Here is a 23,008-nt window from a genome sequence, read left to right as displayed (position 1 = left end):
GCAGGTTTGTGTTTGATTGATCTTGCTCTTGCTTGCTCTTGGTCTTGTTCAGGACTCTTGATGGATTGGAATTGGATGGATAAGAAGCTCAGGGCCCTTGGAGATTTGAATCTCAAAACAGTGAGATTCAAACTCAATTTCCTATGGAAATTATCAAGATTATCCTTTGAAATGAGAGGGTATGAAGGTTTGGAATCAAAGCTGGCGCGCAGGGTTTTTAATTCTGATGGCAAGGGGCTCTATTTATAGCCAAATGTATTGATATTTGCACACTTGAAATGGAATTCCAAAAATAGAAATGTACATTGCATGGGTGTATGGGCGTGTACATGCCCATGTAATCACTTCTTCTGATCCATAATTGAGTGTAAGCATTGTTGAGACCATGTTGGAAAGCTATGCATTGGTGTATGGAAGTTCCAAGTTCAATTTGTGCCAAATGGTCACTCATGTTCAAGCCATGCGTAACTCACTCAAACCTTGTCCAAAATGGATGAATTTGGACTTTTTGGAAAGGTTAGATCAAGAGGAACAACTCTCATGTTGAACACTTTTTCATTTGAAGCTTCTATCATGATGAATTTTGATGTGGAAATTGGGAAAATCAAACATGTCAAAACAAATTCTAAGTGTCAAGCCATATGTTCACTTATTCCACCTTGGCTATCTTTTTATGGGAGCTTCAAATGAGAAACGTTCCTTCATCAAAGTTGTATCTCTATCAATGTCCTTCAAAATGGTCATAAATTAGACCTCATTTGGATTTGATATGAAGGAGTTATGCATTTTTGAAGTTGAGGAAAATCACTTGTTTAATGGCATTGGTCAAATATGACCTAGAATGTATCCTCATATCACATGCACATAAAAGTTGAATTTTCCATTCCTCCAAACATCAAAGTTGAATTGGACATGTTGAATTTGATTTTTAAACTTGGAAATATTTCTTATCATAAAAATTGAGCAAATTATGACCTTGGAAAGTTGACCTCCAAATTAGGGTTTAGACAAAATGACCTATAATCTTTCACCATAAAAAATGACTTTCTAAGAAAAACTAGGTCTAGACCTCAACATGAAAGTTGTTTAGAATGTCATATAGAGTAAACTTTCTCTTGGAATCATTTTCATATGACAAATATTGTAGGAGATAAGGTCTAGGGAACCCCAGTTTTGGTCAGATGAATTCCTCTGGTCAACCACCATCAACCAACTTGCTAGCTTGCAATTCTATGAACTTTTGGGGCTCATGGGAGATCATATATGCATAAGATGATGAAATGTGAAGTGTCCCTTTAGGTATTTGATCTATTGTTGAAGAAGCTTGTTGAAGAAGTCACATAAGATACCCGGATGAATTAGGGTTTCCAAGGCAAACCACCTCCAAACTCTTGATGATTTCTTGATCAAAATAACATGTGCAGCTGACGGGGATTTAGATATGATGCTTAGAGCCATAGTAAACCAGTCTTGATTGAGCTCCTTGCAATGAGGGTCTTAAACCCTATATGTGAGCTTGATAGATCAAAGGTGGGCACATGCCCTACCTACAAAAGAATTAGACAAATACAAAGACATATTTTTGGTATTTTGGTTAGTAAATGATAAAAATACAAAGTATGATACAATCAAGTGATGTTTGGTGATCTCTCCCAATGCAAACTCAATGAATAAGGGGTAAGGAGGATGCCAAGGTATGATCCTAATGCCAGTGCATATGATGAGATAGCATGAGGGATCTTAGGGTCAAAATTAGGGTCTTACAACTGCCCCTATTTAAAGACATTCTAGCTGAGGAGATGAAGGTTAAAATCTTCGAATCGACTCAGTAGAATGGGCTTAAATAACAACATATAGAAACAAATTTTGGTTCCTAAGAGACCTCATGATGCATATGATATGAATGTTTAAAAATAAACTTCTGTGGGGAAATATTGCCACAAAGGAAAAGAATCCGGAGAGACTGAAAGTCTGCAGAAGCATAATGCATTCCGTAAGGAAAACTCACTGGGGAGACAGAGGCCCTAGAGGGATAAGAAGATTGTGCGTAGGCCAGGCTACGAATTAAAACAACTGGGGGACTAGAGGAATTCCATGAAAATAAATCGATGGAAAGACTCAGCCAGGGAGTAAAAGGACATCTGCGGGGGAAACGAGTAGATCAGAACAAAGCTGAAATATTTGATCCAAGCAGGAAACAACGATTTCACTAAGGAAATGCGCACTCAAACTCAACTGGGGAAGAAAAGATCTTCATCACAGGAGGAGCAAAAATATATTATCCATTACCGATTACTAGGTAAAGGATAACAAAAATCTGGCAGGGAGGACATTCGTTACCGGCTAGGGTAAACATATCAAGGATGACTCGCTGAGGGCAGCCAAGAGGTGTATTCATTATCGATTACTGGGTAAGAATAAACTGCTGGGGAAAAGCCAAAATAGGATTTACGACTACCAGTTACTGGGTAGAAGACCAAAGGGGAGAGAATATCCGTCACCGGTTCAAATGAACATATCAAGGATAAACTCAGAGGAAAGAAAACCTGTCATCGATTAAGATGAGCATATCAAGGATAGACTTGCCTGGGGAAATCGGGGGGGATATCCGTCATCGGTCAGGATGAACATATCAAGGATAAACTGCCTAAAAAAGTAGGAATTACATCTATCGAATATTGGATAGAATTCCGAAAAGAGAATATCTATCATCAATTAGGATGAACATATCAAGGATAGACTCAAAGGCGAGAAATAGGAATTATATCTATCAATTACTCGATAGAATACCAAAAAGAGAATATTTGTCATCAGTTAGGATGAACATATCAAGGATAAACTCTGCAAAGGGGAGAAAAGTAGGATTTATAACTACCGGTTACTGGGCAAAAGACCGCAAAGAGAGAAGGAAAATCGTCACCGGTTAGGATGAACATATCAAGGATTAACCCTCTAGGGAATAAAATAGGGATTATAATTACCTTTTTACCGGGTAGAATACCAAAAAGAGAATATTTGTCACCGGTTAAGATGAACATATCAAGGATAAACTCAAAGCAGGGGAAGAAAATATCCGTCATCGGTTAGGATGAACATATCAAGGATATACTTCCTGGGGAAACTTGGAAATGAATCTGTTGGGAAGAAAAGGGTTACTCTTGTCGGGTATTAGGCAGAAGTAACAAACATGAGAAGAATATTACCAGTTACTAGGTAATAGACTCTCAGGGTACCAAAAGCATCTATCTAGGTAAGATCTAGAAAGAAACGACCAATCAAGACTCAACCCGATGAGGATATAACTCAAGGAAAATGGTTCCATCCAGATAATCAATTAGGGAGGAAACTGAAATAATAATCATCCACGAGGAAATAACTCAGTGGGGAAAGGAGAAAGGTTAAAGTCTTTCTGCTTACTGGACTGACACTCTACTATTGAAAGAGGACATACACACCAAATCTGCATGGGGAAAGGGGTACCACCATAGCAGAGGATCAAAGGCATAATGAATCACAAAGTAAAAGAATGTAATAATGAAATTTGTGAATATGTATATGTTAATGTATATGTATTTGTGATGCTCATGCTAATAAAACAATCACAAAGGATATAACTGTCGCTGATTTGAATCATCAATACAATTCTCGGGCAATCCACACAAGAGGGAAACAACTGCTTGAGAAAAGATCAAACATCTCGAAGGCTCAATCCTGGTTGGGGAAAGTACAAGGAGAGGATCTTCTGAGGAAAACTGCTTATCAAATCTGCGGGGATTTTTAGGTCAACACCCTATCAAATGGGAGACAACCCTGCAGGGGATTAACATAATAGCTGCTCAGAATTAGGGAACAACTCTGATGACTTGCGGAGAAGCAAAATTCTGCCGAAACTATGCAAACTACTGAAACAACATGCATATAACCCAAGGGAGGCCAATAAAACTCGGTTGGGAAAACCAACAAAACTCGGTTACTGAAATGCTGCCAGGAATGAAACGGGGATCACACCCACTGCTCGGGGAGAATGAATAATGATCCACATTTAGGGATTACTGTTTTTCAAACCACTGTTGATATTCCTCTTAAATGATATCAATTGCTTAAAGATAACCTCTTTCATATATTCAAGAAAATAAGATTTTACTTTAAAATTTAATTTCAAAAATGATCATAATAAATATTTAAATCTATTTGGCCGAATAATAAATAAGTGTAAAAATAATTGGATAAAAGCTCTGTTGGTGTAAGCCCTAGAGGCCAATACTTTTGGTACTTGTATCGAATTATTTAAAGGCATTTTCTTTATTATGGTTGATTAATAAAGTCCCTGGAATAGATAGTCCGTTTAATGTATTAAGTGTGACTTAATCATGAGAACACATTAAACATAAGGACACTATTCTTAAAGTATCCGTAGTCGAGCTTTAGTGTGAAGTGGGATAACATTAAAGCATTAAGACTATTATGTTTGTAGACTGATGATCACATCTCATGGATCATGGATAAAGAGTTATCAAGTCTTAAACATAGGTATGAATATTAGGAGTAATATTTATACCGGATTGACCCGCTATGAGAATACTATATAGAAAGTTATGCAAAGTGTCATAAGTTATTCTCATGGTGATAATAGTGTATACCACTCTTCGACCTGAAACCACTATGGATCCTAGATGTAGAGTCGAGTGCTTTATTGCTGATCCAACGTTGTCCGTAACTGGATAACCATAAAGACAGTTGATGGGTACTCCACAAAGCATGCTGAGGGACATGAGTGTCCTAGATGGAATTTGCCCATCCTGCGTAACAAGATAAATGTCTATGGGCCCAATATTGAACTGGACAAGGATGACACGGTCTATACCTTGTGTTCAATATAGACATAAGGACAAAGGGGTAATTATACACATAATTATTATCACAGGAGGTTTTGTCAGATCACATGACATTTTCGTGACTTGGGTAGCAGTGATGTGTTGCTAGATACCGCTCACTGTTTATTATGTTAAATACGTGATTTAATATAATTGTCAACGCCGCGAAAACCTATAGGGTCACACACAAAGGACGGATTGATGAGAGATAGAATAATTAAGGAACATCGTAAGGTACGATGTACTTAAGTAGAATACGAAATATGGTAAGGTACCAAGTACTTAAGTGATTTTGGCATATTATGAGATATGGGCCAAAATGCACTTAAGTCGGCTTTTTGGCTTGAAGCCCACACAAGTGGTTCTATAAATAGAACCCCTTGGGTAGAAGCATTGAAACTCACTGAGACAGAAAACACAACTGAAGAGTTGGAATTTCGTATCTCTCTCACTCAAAGCCTTCATTCATAACAGCTAGCACTGCGATTGAAGGAATCCGTTCGTGTGGACTGAGTAGAGACGTTGTCATCGTTCAACGTTCGTGATCGCCCCGTGGATCTGTATCGAAGGTTTTGATCATTATCAGAAATCTGTACCAAAGGTTTGAATCGCCACAAGAGGTAACGATTCTATCACTGATCATGCCCATTCGTAAGGATCACTAAATGGAGAAATTTTTAAATTCCGCTGCGCCTTGGATGGCAATTCTCATACAAGCTCAACTTTATTTAATAGAATGGTAGTCTGTAAATGACAACACTCCATGGATCTTTTACAAAAGTTGAAAAATGGTAATTTACATGGAAAAGGGCTACATTAAATACAATGATCACTAATCCTTCTACCAGCTCTTGATATCCATTGTTCTCTTGGCCACTCTACCAGGGACGATGAATCAGACTGAACCAAATTACTCAAGAAAGTCTTCAAAATTGAAGATCAGCAAGATGCAGTTACTTGCAATGATCCCTAATTTTTGCATAAATTGCCCCAAGGTGGGGTACTCAATTTATCGGGATAATTCTTTTCTGTTTTATATCTCTAATTTTTACCTGGATCGCCCTTTCGGGTTTTCAATTCACCGAGATGCTCATTTTTGCCTAAGCCGCCCTTTCGGGTTTTCAACTTAGCAAGCTGTTCTTTTTCTTTTTAGGTGAAGTATTTCTTGAATGCATCAACATTCACAGGACGAGTGAACTCTTCACCATCCATAGTTGTAAGAATCAAAGCATCGCCTGAAAAGGCTCTCTTAACAACATATGGGCCTTCATAATTAGGAGTCCATTTTCCCCTAGAATCTGGTTTGAAAGATGGGATCTTCTTGAGCACAAGGTCACCTTCTCGGAACACACGAGGTCTGACCTTTTTATCAAAAGCTTTCTTCATTCTCTGCTGGTATAACTGACCATGACACATGGCAGTTAACCTCTTCTCTTCAATTAAATTCAGTTGGTCAAACCTGGTCTGACACCATTCAGCCTCAATCAACTTGGCTTCCATCAAGACACGCAATGATGGGATCTCCACCTCTATTGGGAGCACAACTTCCATGCCGTAAACAAGAGAGAAAGGGGTTGTCCATGTTAAAGTAAGGATGGATGTACGATACCCATGCAAAGCAAATGGGAGCATATCATGCCAATCCTTGGATGTCACAACCATCTTCTAAATGATCTTCTTGATGTTCTTGTTTGCAGCTTTAACAGCCCCATTTATCTTGGGTCTGTAAGGAGAAGAATTATGATGTGCAATCATGAAGTCTTTACAAAGATCTTCCACCATATTATTGTTCAAGTTAGATCCATTATCATTAATGATCTTACTTGGCACACCATAATGGCATATAATTTGATTCTTAATAAACCTTACAACAACTTGCTTGGTTACACTCGCATACGATGCTGCTTCAACCCACTTTGTGAAGTAATCAGTAGCCACCAAAATGAAACGATGTCCATTCGAAGCTTTGGGCTCAATCATGCCAATCATATCAATTCCCCACATGGAGAAGGGCCATGGAGAGGAAATGACATTTAACAGATTCGGAGGAACATGAATTTTATCTCCATAAATTTGACACTTGTGGCATTTCCTCACAAACTTGCAACAGTCAGATTCCATTGTCAGCCAATAGTAACCTGCTTGCAACATCTTTTTAGCCATAACATGTCCATTGGAATGAGTACCAAAGGAACCTTCATGGGCTTCATCCATCAATAAGTCTTCTTTGTGTCTATCCACGCATCTGAGCAAAATGATATCAAAATTTCTCTTGTAAAGCACATCACCATTCAGGTAGAAATTTCCGGATAATCTTCTCAAAGTCTTATTATCTCTCAAAGATGCCCCAGACGGGTAAATCTGACTTTGGAGGAAATACTTGATATCAAAATACCACAGATTCTCATCTGCGGCTTCTTCAACAGCGAACACATGAGTTGGCCTATCAAGATGCATCACAGTCAAATTGGGAACCTCATTCCAATACTTCACCACAATCATTGAAGCCAACATTGCAAGTGCATCTGCCATCCGGTTTTCATCTCGAGGGATATGATGAAATTCAACCTTTGTAAAGAAAGTTGAAATCCTCCTCACATAATCTCTATATGGTATCAAATCGGGTTGATTCGTTTCCCTTTCACCTTTGATTATATTTACAACAAAAGTCGAATCTCCATAGACGTCTAAATACTTGATTCTGAGATGAATGGCCTCTTCAAGCCCTAAAATGCAAGCTTCATACTCAACCATATTGTTTGTACACTTGAAAGTCAATCTAACTGTAAATGAAAAATGCGTTCCTTGAGGAGTAATGATTACTTCCCCAATGCAATTACCATATTGATTAACAGCTCCATCAAATACCATGCCCCAACGGGAACCAGGTTCTGGCCCTTCTTCAAGCAATGGTTCATCGCAATCTTTCATTTAAAAGTACAAGATCTCTTCATCAGGAAAATCATATTGCACAGACCGATAATCTTCAATCGGTTGGTGAGCCAAATGGTCAGCCAAGACACTACCTTTAATCGCTTTCTGAGATCGGTATTCAATATCATACTCTGATAACAACATCTGCCAACGGGAAATCCTGTCGGTTAAAGCAGGCTTCTCAAAAATATACTTGATTGGATCCAATTTAGATATCAACCTAGTGGTATGATTTAACATATATTGATGCAAACGCTTAGTAGCCCAAGCTAATGCGCGACAAGTTTTCTCAAGCATAGAATACCGAGTCTCACAATCAGTGAACTTCTTACTGAGGTAGTAAATTGCATATTCTTTCTTTCCAGTTTCATCTTGATGACCAAGAACACAACCCATACGCTCTTCAAGCACAGTCAAATACATGATCAACAGTCTTCCCTAAATAGGCAGAGACAAAATTAGAGGCCCAAGCAGATACTCTTTGATACTCTCAAAAGCATTCTGGAAATCCTCGGTCCAATCACAAGACTGATCTTTTCGAAGGAGCTTGAATATAGGCACACATGTGGCAATCATGTGTGAAATGAATCTGGAGATATAATTCAAGCGGCCAAGAAAACCTCTGAATTGCTTCTCAGTTTTGTACGCATGCATCTCTTGTATTGCTTTGACCTTGGTAGGATCAACTTCAATACCCTTCTCACTAATAATAAATCCCAATAACTTACCAGAAAGAACACAAAAAGTACACTTATTGGGATTCAAGCGAAGTTTATACTTCCTCAAACGCTAGAATAGCTTCAACAAATGCTCGATATGTTCCTCTTCATTAATGGATTTAGCAATCATGTCATTAACATAGACCTGAATCTCTTTATGCATCATATCATGAAAAAGAGTAGTCATTTATCTTTGGTAAGTTGCATCAGCATTCTTTAAACCGAAAGGCATCACTCTATAACAAAATGTTCCCCAGGGTGTAATGAACGTGGTCTTCTCCATATCTTCGGGTGCCATTTTGATCTGATTATATCCGAAAAATCCGTCCATAAACGAAAATATTTTGAATTTAGCTGTATTATATACCAACATATCAATGTGTGGCAGAGGGAAATCTTCTTTCGGACTGGCTTTATTCAAATCTCTATAATCGACGCACATACGGACTTTTCCATCCTTCTTCGGAACAGGCACAATATTGGCCACCCATTGCGGATACTCAGCGGTAACAAGGAAACCGACATCAATCTGCTTTTGCATTTCTTCTTTGATCTTCACTGCCATGTCAGGATGAGTCCTCCTTAATTTCTGCTTGACTGGAGGGCATTCTGGCTTCAACGACAATCTATGCTCCACAATCTCATAATCCAAACCATCCATGTATTGATAGGACCAAGCAAACACATCTGAATACTCTCGGAGAAGATCAATCAACCCCTTCTTCACTTCAGGACACAATCGACATCCAATCTTGACTTCCTTCACATCATCCTCGGAACCCAAGTTGACTAGCTCCATCTGCTCTTCGAACGGCTGAATGGGTTTTTCCCCATGCTCAAGTAGACGAGACAGTTCATCAGATACCTCTTCATCACTTTCTTTTCTCAGTCTCAAACACAGGGAATTCAAAGTTTGGCTAAGGAGTAGGATCATTGTATTCAATGGGTTTAGAAACCAACATGCATAATGATATGATATTTTGATTTTAGAGAAGTGAAATTGTGACCAAATATTATGCAGATGCACAATTATATATATATTTTTTGTGATTATCATTTTTAGAATAAAGCAAAAAGTGAATTGTGACCAAATATTATGCAGATGGGCAAATTATATTTATTGTTTTATGTTTTTTGTGATTATCATTTTTCAGAAAAGCAAAAAGTAAAATAAATCATCATAGATGTGGATGAATAAAATTATATTTTATTGATGATCAACTTTGAGATGCCAAACATGTTCACTTATCCCTTAGGCATAGGAGGAGGATTTTCAAAAAACAATAAAAGCAATTACTTAGATCTATGTACAATAATAGGAACATTAACAGCGGTCCAATTGTCACAAGCTTTTCCATGCGTCACAAAATTGGTGCAGTCTTCATCTTCATCACCCTCGATCACGGCAGCAAAGTATTGTTCATTACCATGAATGAATTCTCCGTTACGGAAACTGGGTTGCATATCTTCAGTTCTAAATTTAGATAAACCTTGTTGGAATCCCAAACCAGCTATGCTCTTGTTCTCGGCGACCTCTACCATCTGGCCCCATTGATCAGAATTACCGTCTTCAATAATTTTCTGAGCGTCTTTGAAGGAGGACATGGGTGCCCCCAATCTCTTTTCCTCATAAATAGATAAAGCTTGGAACAGAGTCCCAATCTCATCCTCAACTTCTACATAAGAGAAAGATGACATATGCCTTTCCAACAAATCCTTCTCTCCACTGACGATAACTAGCTTACCATTCTTGACAAACTTCAACTTCTGATGCAATGTTGACGTAATTGATCCTACCTCGTGTATCCATGGCCTTCCTCAAAAGCAGCTATAGGCCGGGTGGATGTCCATTACTTGGAAATTAATCTGGAAATCACTCGGACCTATCTTCACAGGAAGGTCCACTTCACCGATCAAAGTCTTGCGAGAACCATCAAAAGCTTTAACGATCACACCACTATATCTCATCGGAGCTCCTTGCTACGACAATCTTGACAGAGTTGACTCCGAGAGTACGTTCAGAAAAGAGCCGGTGACAACAAAAACATTTGAAAGAGCATCCTGTAGCGGTAAATTCATGATCATCAAGCTATGGATAAGCTAGACACCAAATAAACAAGAGTCACCACCGCGCTTTTATTGTTTCCAAGGGAAAAGGGAAAAGTACGAACAAAACCCAAAAAAAATAAGAAGTTTTCAAATCAAAACTAATTAAATGCTAGAGATTATAGGTAAGGGGGTTGGTTACACAGAGGGAAGGTGTTAGTACCCAAAGTGTCTTAGGTACTCCTAGGGTGCCTTTTCTTGTGTACATATGTGTGTTTGTACAAATGATGTTGCAAACAAATAGAATGGGGGGATGAGAAAAGAATTCATTAATTATATTTTTATGTTTGACAAGACCTTCGAACTTATGCCTACGTACCAACATAAAAATGAGGGATCAAAACCTCGTAGTTTGTGGTATCAATTTCAAAGTGAGTGCATTGCTTTTAACATAGATTAAGTTTGAAAGGCTCAGAAAAAGGTTTAAATCAGTTAGTTCTTTTTGGCTTTTGAGATTTTAAGTCAAGTATAGTTAAGTTTATTTACAAGTTTGATTAAGAAAAAGTTTGAAAATGCAATGGCATAAGGCCAAAGTTTCTAATTTGCAATAGTGGTCAAAGTTTAGAAATCCACAAACACATAAGAAAAGAAGTTTTTAAAAGGATGGAGAGATTTTGAAATTAAATAAGTGGGGAGGAGATGAAGAGACTAATACTAAGTACAAAATTAAAAGTTGAGGGTTGAAAAGATCTGACCAATGGGTTGCAATCCAATAGACAAGAATGTCATATAGAAACCCAAAATTCCCTTGGACTTTGGAATCAAGCAACAAACAATGCACAAAATATCAACTTGAAGAGCAAGGAATCAAATAAAGATAGCCACATCCAAACTTAGCAACTCCGTGATCTTCTTCAAATTTGTCCATGTAGCAAATGAATTCCACAATGCATAAATCACAGGTTTAAAATAACAGCTTCACAATGATCATGTTGCAGATGAACTCAAATGGATCTTCAATGATGTATCAGATGAAGTTTCAAATTACAAGGACTTGGTTACCTGAAAGTTGGCATTGGTCAAGTCCTTTGCATAGGGAGTGTTGCCTAAATTCTAAGTCCAATTGTCTCAGATCAAACCAACAGTCCACACAAGATATTTTTTAGGGTTTTTGTTCTTATTATGTACATTAATGGTCAAACACCACACAAACAAACACAATATACACAAACAAAATATATCACAAAAGTATGGTCCAAATGGACATAGTGAAAATGACATTAACATAAACAATTAGAATAGTATGAATAATGGCAAATGAATAAAGCTTAAAAAATAAAGTGCATTAAAATTAAATGACTTGAAATTAAATGTTAGTTGTTAATGATTTAGGAGTTAGTATTTCCTTTGCTTTTCTTTTGATTAAGTCATTCTTTGGAGAACACTCAATTCACTTATCACAAGCATGGATCCTTGAACCAAGACATCTTCCAATGGAAGGAAAAAAGGCCAAGTTTCCATACAATACCATGAAAGAGGGGAGACTTATAATCTCACTAACTAGAATGCTATGCCTTTTGTGTCAAAATTTAGCGTTATGTTAAGCAATCGTAATTGGACTTATGTAGAAGTCACAACTATTTGAGGCGGGGAAATAGAATTTTGGTGTTAATAAATGTTAGAGACACAGTATGATGAACTATGCTCATGAAACATACCACACACAAAAAGAATATGCAAAGTGGGGGACCTAATCTCATCCATACTTATGTTGATTTTGCAATCAACTAGCCTTAGGATATAGAGATATTATAGATCCATGACATGAATGCATATATAAGGGAAATTCGATGAATAGGGAGGGAAAATGGATCAAAGTCAAATTGGACAAAGGAGGACTTTTACCAAGTTAAGATCATTCATTCATTTTTGGAGATGGAATGTATATTTCATCAATCCCCTAAATCCAATGATCTTAACCTAGCAAAGTCAAATCAACCATGACCAAGGCCCAACAACACAAGTTAAACTCACAAAGGCAATTAAAATGGCTCAACACAATTAATTTGGCATTTAAACAATTAAAAATATTAAAAATAATGCATTAAATTAAATATGGTTGGTCAATTTCCTAAAACATCATCAAAACACCAAAAAAATGGCCATGAGATTTATCATAGGTCAAACAAGGTCAAAGGCCCTTGGAGAAAAAATTTCAGAATTTTTGGAAACTTAAAAGTATTTTTAAATAATTAAAAATAATCACAAAATCAATTAACTCATGAAAAATATTAATAATGATCCAAAAAATAATTTTAATTTAGAAAATGAAAGAGGATTTTATTTTAAAAAAAATTGGTGAAACTATCATATTTTTTGGATAAATATTAAAATTAATATGAATAAATGAAAATCAAAGGAATAAAAAAAATTGATAATTAAAAAAGCGTAGACCACTTGATCTTCCACATTAATTGAGGTGGTAGATCAAGTGGTGGAGAGTGCACGTTCCATGAGGCGCTTGAGTCAACTGATCACACGCTGGGTAATCATAATGTACGCTCCTGATTAAAACATTTTGAACTCATCTAATGGCTCTGAACACTTCCAGTGCATCGCCGGAGCCAAAGATTGGTCATCTTCTCCGATGACATTGGCCGGACTGGTCCAATCATCACCATATCATAAATGAAAAAAGAGGACATGATCTTAAAGAAAAAATGGCGTAAATCACGAATATCACCTCAATTTTAACTAACTTCAAATATATAGAGAGATACATGGAGTTGAATTTTGAGGTGTGTCAACTGAGTTGCTTCAATTTGACCTCAAAACAACTCAATCTTTTTGTCTACATTGGTAGGACTTCAGACAACCAAGGATCCAAGAGAATTGAGACATAATCTAAGAGAAAAAAGATCTGGAAAAATACCTTCAATATTGTGTAGAAATGGATCTCTCTTGCTTCAATTCATGCTTGATCTTGCTTGTGGAGCTTGTGGAAGTAGGTTAAGAGTAATGCAAAGCTTTGGATCCTGGAGTTTTTGAATCTCCAAACAGTGAGATTCAAACTCAAATTTCAATTGAAATTTCTCAGGTTTTCCTTTGAATTGAGAGGGTTTGGAAGGTTGGGGGAAAAGTTGGCGTGCAAAAGTCCTTTGAACTGAGGCATTGGACCTCTATTTATAGCAATGAGAAGTATTATTTGCACACTTGAAAAATTCTACAAAAATGGAAATGCAATGCACATGCTTGCATGGGCGTGTCTAGGCGCATGAAACAATCCAATTAGGTCCACAATCAACTGAAACGAGGTCTGCATAAAGCTTGGATGGCAAGGCAAAGTTCCTTGAACATTTGAATCATGAATCTTACCAACTGATACAAGCATGTTTAAGCCATGCGCAAACCTATCAAACTTTGTCCAAAATGAACGAATTAGGACTCTTTGGAAAGCTTATATAAATATGAACAACTCTTATGTTGAACACTTTTCCATTTGGAACTTGTATCATGGTTAATTTTGAGGTGGAAGTTTGGAAATTTCAACATGTCAAAATATTTTCTAAGTGTCAAGTCACATATTCAGTTATTCCACCTTGCCTAACTTTTTATGTGAGCTCCAAATGAGAAAAGTGTCTTCATCAAAGTTGTATCTATTTTAAAAACCTTTATAATGGTCATCAATTTGACATAATTTGTAATTAGGATGAGTGATTTGTGTATTTTAGAAGTTGAGAAAAATCACTTGTTCAATGGCATTGGTCCAAAATGACCTATAATGTATCCTCATATCACATGCTCATAAACGTTGATTTAGCTCTCACTCCAAACTTAAAAGTTGAAGTAGACATCTTGAATTTGATTTTACAACTTGGAAATTTTTCATCTCATAAAAATGGAGCAAGTTATGGCCTTGGGAAGTTAATTTTCAAATTAGGGTTTAGACAAAATGACCTATAATGTTTCAACATAGAAGATGACTTTCCAAGCAAACTTAGCTCTATACCTAAACATGAAAGTTGTTTGAAATGTCACTTATAGTAACTTTTATCTTGGAATCATTTTCATATGATGAAAAGTGTAGAAGATAGGGTCTAGGGAGACCCAGTATTGATCAGATGAATCCATCTGGCCAACCACCATCAACCAACTTGCTAACATGCAATTATCTTGACTTTTTAGGCTCATGGTAGCTCATATATGTATAATATTATTAAATTTGAAGTGTCCCTGATAAATTTGATCAATTGGTGAAGAAGCTTGTTGAAGAAGTTACTCAAGATACCTAGATGAACTAGGGTTTCCAAGGCAAACCAACTCCAAACTCTTGAAGAAATCTTGATCAAAATGACATGTAGAGATCATTGGGACTCATATATGATTCTTAGAGCCATTGTGGATCATTGCTTGGTTATGCTCTTAGCAATGAGGGTCTTAAACCCTAGATATGAACTTGATTGATCAAGGGTGATCATACCCTACCTACAAAAGAGTTAGGCAAATGCAAAGACATATTTTTTGGTAGTTTGGTTAGTAAAATGATAATATACAAGTATGATACAATCACATGGTGCTCGATGATCTCTCCCAAAACAAACCCAATGAAAGAGAGGTAAGGAGAATGCCAAGGTATGATCCCAATGCTAATGCATCTGATGAGATTGCATGAGGGATCTTAGGGTCAAAATTGGGGTCTGACAGTTGCCCCTATTTAAGGAAATTCTAACTGAGGAGGTGAAGGTTAAAATATTCGTATTGACTCAGTAGAATGGGCTTATATAAAAACATACAGAAACCAATTTTGGTTCCTAAGAGACCTCACAATGCATATGATATAAATGTAAGATGAACCTTCTGTGGGGAAATATTGCCACAAGGGAAAAGAAATCAGAGAGACCGAAGGTCCGCAGGAGCATAATGCATTCCATAAGGAAAACTCACATGGAAGACATAGACTCCGGGGGATCAAAAGGGTTATGCGTAGGCTAGACTACGACTTAAAGACTGTTGGAAGACTAGAGGAATTCCATGAAAAATGGAAAGACTCAGTCGGGGAGACACAAGAACATCTGCAGGGGAACCAGGTAGATTAGAATAAAACTGAAATACTTGAGTCATGCAGAAATAGCAATTTCACTAAGGAAATATGCACTCAACTCAACTGGGGACGAGATAAACTTCAACGTAAGAGGAGTAGAAATATATTATCCATTACCAGTTACTGGGTATGGAGATAATAAAATCCTGACAGAAAAGACACCCGTTACCGGTTAGGGTAAACATATCAAGGATGACTTACTGAGGGCGGTCAGGGGGTATCTTCATTACCAGTTGTAGCGGTGTATTCGTCGCTATATGATTTATCGGTTAAATCATAAGCAAAGCATACAATGAAATTTCGAGTCGCCATCGCACTTTTATTTATCCAAAGGACTGGCTAAAAAAGCGAACAAAAGCCTAAGAAGTTTTACACGTAGAAAACTAATAAAAAGATCAGAGAGTCTGGGTAAGGGGTAAATTACGCAATGGGAAGGTGTTAGGCACCCACTACGTCCTAGGTACTCCTAGGGAGCCCTTTTCACACTTGTTGTATTAAATTGTTATTTGTTATGGCATAAATATTGTGCAAACATGATTGGGATGGTGAGAAAAGAATATACAAATTTTATTGGGTTTGAACGGATGAACCCGTTGCCTACGTACCTTCCATCAAAGGTAAGGATCAAAACGCCGTAGTTCGGCTAAAAGATTTCCAAAAGTTGGTGGATTCAATTTTAAACACAAGCACTGAGGCTTTTCATTATCAATGGGAGAACACTCGACCAAAACCAACATCCACCATGCGAGGATAGCTTCGACGCACTAGAGGGGTTAACCCTGTTTTCAGTACGGAAGTCTTATAGTCGACTCACTAAGGATAGGCAAGATTTACATCAACCACAATGATAATTGAAACCTATGGCTAATGTGAAAAGATTAACAATGGACAGAGCCAAAACAAGTGAATGGGTGAAGTTAATTGATTGTGATTATGAAAGTGGAGTCAAAGTATGATTAAGATTGATTCAAAAGAAGTATTACGAAATGGAGTTTGAAAAAAAAGTCAAGGACTTGAGTCCAGGTTTTTAGTTTGAAAACATGAAGATGTTTGCACAATATCTATGTCAAATTTGAAATCAAAGTGTGAAAAGGTTTAGGACATAATGAGGATGAATGTATGGATATGGATTGTAAAACTTCTTAGAAGGTTCACTTCTTGAAATCATATAGAAGATGATTCAAGTGTGTCCTTTGGAATGGGCAATGAATAATAACAAACAAACAAAGCAGAAAAGCGGATACCGGATGCCAATCACTGGTCTTATACCAATCTCCTAAAACAAAACAGGATATCAGAGGCCACTCAATGGTCTTACACTAATCTCCTAAAACAAAATGAAACTTGGATACCGGATGCCAATCTGTCTGGACTTATACCAATATCCAACACATGATCCTAGGAAAGCAAATGCCAACTTGCGGGGACTTACAATTGCATCCTCTCATAAACAAAGAAAGCAAAACATGGATGTCAAATGCCAATCTGTCTGGGCTTACTCTAACATACACAGTATGATCCTAGGAAAACAAATGCCAACTTGCGGGGACTTACAATTGTATCCTCACATACAAACAATGCAACAAGCAAAGATAAGATGAGTGGCCAATGTGATGGTCTTATACTCACTTCCATATCCTAGGAGCAATGGCCAATGGATGGTCTTACAATTGTCCTCAATGGGCAAACAACAATGATGAGGTCCCAAAGACAAATGAGATGATTATGCATTAATGAGCAATGCATAAAGCATACAAGCAAACATGTGCATATGATAGAATCAATCAATCAAACAATGAGAATCAAACAGCACACTCTATAGCCAAACAAGGAGGCTCACACAAGAGGGTTAGGCACTGAGGCCAACTGGAATAGGGTCAAAGATTGCTCTTAACCTTGCCATTGAGAGGCTAAGGTGAAGCCGATGAAAGGAGATGAGGGGTGTGCCTCATTGCTCTTATCCCTGATCAGGGAGAGCATTTTAAATATCAGAAAGTGTGGGAGTTCAGAAAGTAGGAACTCTCTCCACATTATTGACTCGATAGATCTTGGGTTTTGATCTCAATGCTACAACCATGTAATGGGAGCAAGGAGAAGACTCACTGAATAGTAGGGGATAGGTTGCTTATCCCTTTGATCTACCAATTGCCTTACTTGAAGGACTTTTCCTGCTTGGGACAAAATTAAACACACACAAGCATCGCCTCTCAAGGAGGACTTCAGACAGTTTGCCCGGCCAAATAACAGGCCGGGTCTCCAGACTACATGAAGAAAGAGGGATTACCTCAAAGCAAATTGCTAAATAGCAAAGCAAAGCAAATTCTAAGCAACTAAAGGGTACCTGAAATGATCAGACAAATCAGTACACAGTTCAACAGTTTAAATCAGAAGGAAATGAATCAAACAATTAAATCAACAAACAGAAGTGCAAAAGCACAAGACCCAACTCATATGGGTCATACCACCTACAAAACAAAGGTTAGCACATGATATATAATCAAGCTCAATCAAATTGGCAATGGTTTCTTTGAGGCATTATTGCTTAACCTGAAACAAATGAACTCAACATAAGCCAAGAGGACCACGAGGACAAGCCTAGGGTCAAAAATAAATGAGAAAGTCAAAACAGCAAACCATATCCAACCAAGATCAAATTCAAACATTTAAGAAGAAAACCCAATTGGTTTCAAACTCATATCATGCATCATCATCATTTTATAGACAAAAGAAATCAAAGCATGGCAAATGAGAGCACATAAAAGTCAACAGAAAGACTTGCATCAAACGTCAACTCACACATTTTCAAAAATCACCAAATAATTCATGATCAATCCTAACTCCTAGCATGGTAAGCATGTAAAATTTCATCACAATTGGACAAGTGGAAGGCAGTCAATGAAAATCATGAAGTCAAAGCAAATTTGAATAGGCTCAATGAAGTCAACAGAAAGACTTAGCTCAAAAGCAATCATAATCAATTCCAAAAATTATCAAATAATTCAGGGTCAATCACAATCCATAACATGACATACATATAAAATTTCAGCTCAATTGGATCATGGGAAGATGGTCAATTCAAATCAGGAAGTCAATACAATTTCAAGTATGCACAAAGAAGTCAAACAAACATGTATCAATTTCAAAAAATCATAACTAAATGAAAACCGATGAGAAATGAATGGGATCAACACCAATGCAAAGCTCAAGATGTCTAGTATGCATATGTAAAATTTCATGATCATCCAATAAGATATGAGAATTTCCCAAATGAAATGGCAAGATGTATCACACAAAGTCAACAATTGACTAGGCAGGGAAGAAAAATCTCAAACAATTAAGAAATGGCATAATTAAATCCAAGAAAAATCACAAGTCAACTAGACATATAAGAGAAGGATCATGCAAAATTTCACATTAATTGGAGGTCAGGAAGCATGTCAACAAAAATCATGAAATTGCATAACATTGGTGTAACACAAATTGTCACACCCTAGTTCAAAAATTCATATCTTAACAACCAAACATGATAAATTCAAAAACTCTACATCAAAACAAACATGAATGAGTGTAGATTAACCACAAAAAATTTCAGGGTCATTGGATACATCATCACAATTTCACAAAAGAAATGGCAAAAGGTGTAAAATGTGCATACATGTCAAGAAACCTAATACCATTTAAAATCCAGCCAACCAAAAATTCAGCAAAAATCATGATAAAATAATAGACATTCAACAGGACATGATGCAAAAATTGGCATGAATTTTGGAATTGAATTGAATGAGTTGTGAATTTTAGAAGATTGAGCATCAATTTGGAATGAACATTGAACAATATGACATGGTTTAGTAGGTCAACATTGACCGAGTGGCATTTTTGAAATTACCACACTCATTAGGCAAAACGCACCGTTTAGGGCCAGGAAAATGAAATGTTCTCATTGGTTGTCACCAATGGAACAGTAACTCATGCAGAAAATTCAAACAATCAACCAATCGTGTGAAAAGTTCTGGAAAATGGTTAGGGTTTTGGACAGCAACAGCATGTGTTCATCTTCATGTTCATCATCATAAACAAAATTCATCCAGAAATGCACAAGCAGCACGGCAATGAAATAATGGTGTTCATGCAACAAAAGCAACAACAGCAGCCAACACGCATTTGAAAACAAGAAATCTGGGAAAGAAACTAGGGTTTGTACACAACAGGGCAACATCATCTTCATGCCATCAATCAATCGAAATTCAAACAAACATTACACAAACAGCATGGCAGTGAAACAGTAATGTTCATGCAGCATCATACAACAACAAACCAAACACATTTCATGCGAATTTTCTGGATTCTTCTTAGGGTTTTAACACAGCAACTTCAACTTGTTCATTCAAATCATCATAAAACGAATTCAAACAAAACTTCAAAAACAGCAAGGCAATGAAACATTAACATTCAATGCAACATCAAACCACCATAATCCAAACACATTTCATGTGAATTTTCTGGGCAGAGTCTAAGGTTTCAAAACTGCAGTAATCATCTTCATCATTCAAACATGAGAAAAAAATCAAATCGCCCAGAATTCGAAATTGACCATGCCAATAGAGTCAGCAAACATCATACAACAAGAATGTAGCATCAAATTTCACTAAATCACTTCAAGCAAGGCAAATCGAGCAAAAACAAGTTCATACACCAAACTTACAAACAGCATATCTTCCTAAATAGCCAACCATTTGACATGATTCAAAGCTTAAATCAACCAGCTAAGTAAGACCTACATGATGTATAGCAAGATTTGGAAAAATAAAGAAGTCGAAAAACTCACTTGATTTGAAGAACTCAATGAAACAGTGTTGTTTGGATGCTTCCAGCTCAAATAGAGGTCCACAATGCTTTGAAATGATGAATACTTGAAGCTATTTGGCTCAGCAAGGCTTAGAATCCTTCAAATCTCGATTGGCCATTGTTGTGCTTTGGAGAAAAACAGGACATGGAATGCTTTACAGTAGAATAATGGAGCTTGGAATGGTCTCCCAATGATGTCCAGGTCATGAAACAACCAAGAGAACTCGTGGTGCTTCGAAGATTTTGGCAGAAAAATGCAAGGTGAGCAAAATGCAAAAATGAGAGAATGAGAATAATCTCTCGAATGGAGGCTGCCGCTAGGTTTAGAATCTGCTGAAAATGAAGTTATATATGTCTGTTTAGCATTGTTAATGAATGTGCTAAGCTTGGTTAACTTGAATGAAGTGAAATGCCAATTTGCTAATTTCCAACATATGCATATGGAGGTGTAAGTTCTGGCCGAGTTTGGGCCTTGGACAAGTCTCAAATACCATCTTAAATGAATCCCAATTGGCCAAATGTGCTGAAAACACTTAAATCAAAAAGTCAACTTTGGTCCACACTTGAAATTAATTAGGTTAGGTCCAAAAATTCCATTTTGCATGGTAAGGTTTTGGTGCATGAAATTTATATTTTTGGAAAGAGGAGATGAAATGTGGTTTGTAGGAAAAAACCCCACCAAAATTGGCCAAATGGTTTGAGAGATATGGCCTTTTGAAGTTCAAGATTTTGTGAAAATGATTTGATCATATCTTGACAACCATGCATGGGAATTGGGTGTTCTTGGACTTTTTGGAAATGGGAGAACAAGATCTTCAACTTTCATGTTGGGCAAAAATTCATTTTAAGCTTGTATCATGATGTAAGTTGAGGATCAAGAAGTTTCCATTTTTGGCAATTGAAATTACAGGTCAACTTTCTATTTCTGGAAATTTTCTGTTTGACTTCAAATTCTTCCATGATGAGGTTTGGCATGATATATGAGGCTTGTATGGACATGAATGAGCTCCTTCAAATCAATTCCATCCATCAAATCACTGATTAAATCCACAGTTGACCAAGTTTGACTTTTCTAGGGTTTTGCATGATTGATCCACTTCTGATGAATTCCAAACCCTAATTCTTTGAGACCTTGATTCCAAGTGATGTCCCAAGTTATATGAACTCTTGATTATTGATCATGGTACCCAAATTCTGCAAGAATGGCCACCATCCACTGCTTTGACTGACCAATGACTGACTTTGACCTAATTGCTGATGATTGCTTCAACTACAAGCAACAAGGTTAGACTGACAATATTTTTGTACTTTTTGATTGATAAACATGCGAAAGGCAAAGATATACAAATGCAAAACATGCTTGGTGATCAAGAACCACACTCACAAGGCAACCTACCCATTAGGAGGGGAGCTAGGGCATGCAATGATCCTTGAGGCCATGATATGATATGATATGGGCCATGTTATGCTATGACCTAATATGAGAATGTATGTACAATGATAGGTGCAAATTTGAGGTGCTACACCAGTTACTAGGCAATAAAAGAATCGCTGGGGAAAGCTGAAAATAGGATTTACAACTACCGGTTACTGGGCAGAAGACCAAAAAGAGAGAATATTTGTCACTGGTTAAAGTGAACATATTAAGGATAGACTCAAAGGGAAGAAAATCTGTCATCGGTTAGGATGAACATATAAAGGATAGACTTTCCTGGAAACGTTAAGGAGGATGTTCGTCATCGGTTAGGATGAACATATCAAGAATAAACTACCTCAACAAAAAGTAGGAATTACATCTATCGACTTCTAGATAGAATACCAATCAAAGAGAATATTTGTCACCGGTTAGGATGAACATATCAAGGATAGACTCCGAGGAGAGAAAATAGGAATTACATCTATCAGTTACTGTATAGAAGACCACAAAGAGGATATCTGTCACCAGTTAAAGTGAACATATCAAGGATAAACTCTACAAATGGAGAAAAGCAGGATTTACAACTACCGGTTACTGGGCAGAAGACCGTAAGAGAAGGAAACCCGTCATCGATTAGGATGAATATATCAAGGATTAACTCTCTAGGGAAAAAATAGGGATTACAACTACCTTTTTACTGGGTAGAATACCAATCAAAGAGAAAATCCGTCACCGGTCAGGATGAACATATCAAGGATAAACTCAAATCAAGGGAAGAAAATATTTGTAATCGGTTAGGATGAACATATCAAGGATATACTTCTTGGGGAAACAAGAAAATGAATCTGCTGGGGAGAAAAAGGTTACTTTTTCCAGGTATTGGGCAAGAAATAACAAACTGCAAACTAAGAAGAATATTACCAGTTACTGGGTAATAAACTCTTAGGGGACCAAAAGCATCTATCTAGGTAAGATCTAGAAAGAAAAGGTCAATCAAGACTCAACCCGATGAGGACATAGCTCAAGGGTAGGGATTCCATCCAAATAATCAACTGGGAGGAAACTGAAACAA

Source organism: Lathyrus oleraceus, chromosome 7 (genome assembly GCF_024323335.1).
Source record: "Lathyrus oleraceus cultivar Zhongwan6 chromosome 7, CAAS_Psat_ZW6_1.0, whole genome shotgun sequence".
NCBI classification, from domain to species: domain Eukaryota; kingdom Viridiplantae; phylum Streptophyta; class Magnoliopsida; order Fabales; family Fabaceae; genus Lathyrus; species Lathyrus oleraceus.
Note: the sequence above shows the minus strand (reverse complement) of the source record.